The sequence below is a fragment of the Anarrhichthys ocellatus genome, unplaced genomic scaffold, assembly GCF_004355925.1.
Source record: "Anarrhichthys ocellatus isolate YVR2014 unplaced genomic scaffold, GSC_Weel_1.0 scaffold13, whole genome shotgun sequence".
Taxonomy (NCBI): domain Eukaryota; kingdom Metazoa; phylum Chordata; class Actinopteri; order Perciformes; family Anarhichadidae; genus Anarrhichthys; species Anarrhichthys ocellatus.
The window spans coordinates 101,827-102,355 of NW_022280043.1; positions in this window are offsets into that span (position 1 = coordinate 101,827).

The window sequence follows — 529 nt, forward strand, 5'->3', positions numbered from 1 at the left end:
GTTTGTTGGTGGAGTGGGAATAGTGAGAACTTTAATATCTCAGATTGGATAGTGCAACCCGCAAGTGATGAAATTGTGATTAGCACAAAGATAACATGTTGTGAGTGTGATGCCCACCAATGTGTTAGCGGGACGTGAAGAGCGAAGCAGGATGTGAAATCCTTCTTTTCGAGTGACTAAGCGTTCAGGAGAGAACTGCAAGGTTAAAATAATGTTTATTTTCGTTGTTTAGTGCTGTATGGAATTGGTGTCCGTCTGCACTACATGTGCATCTGAGGTAGCACAAAGACAACATGTTGTGAGTGTGATGCCCACCAATGTGTGTTATGTATTTTTGTTTTTATGCACAGCCAATATGTTTTAAGGTGAGCATACTTGTTTATTCCAGCAATAGTTTTATAAGTGACTGACCTAGTGGGAACAATGATGTTGCCACTAGCGGGATGTGAAGAGCGAAGCAGGATGTGAAATCTTTCTTTTCGAGTGACTAAGCGTTCAGCAGAGAACTGCAAGGCTAATAATGTTTAGC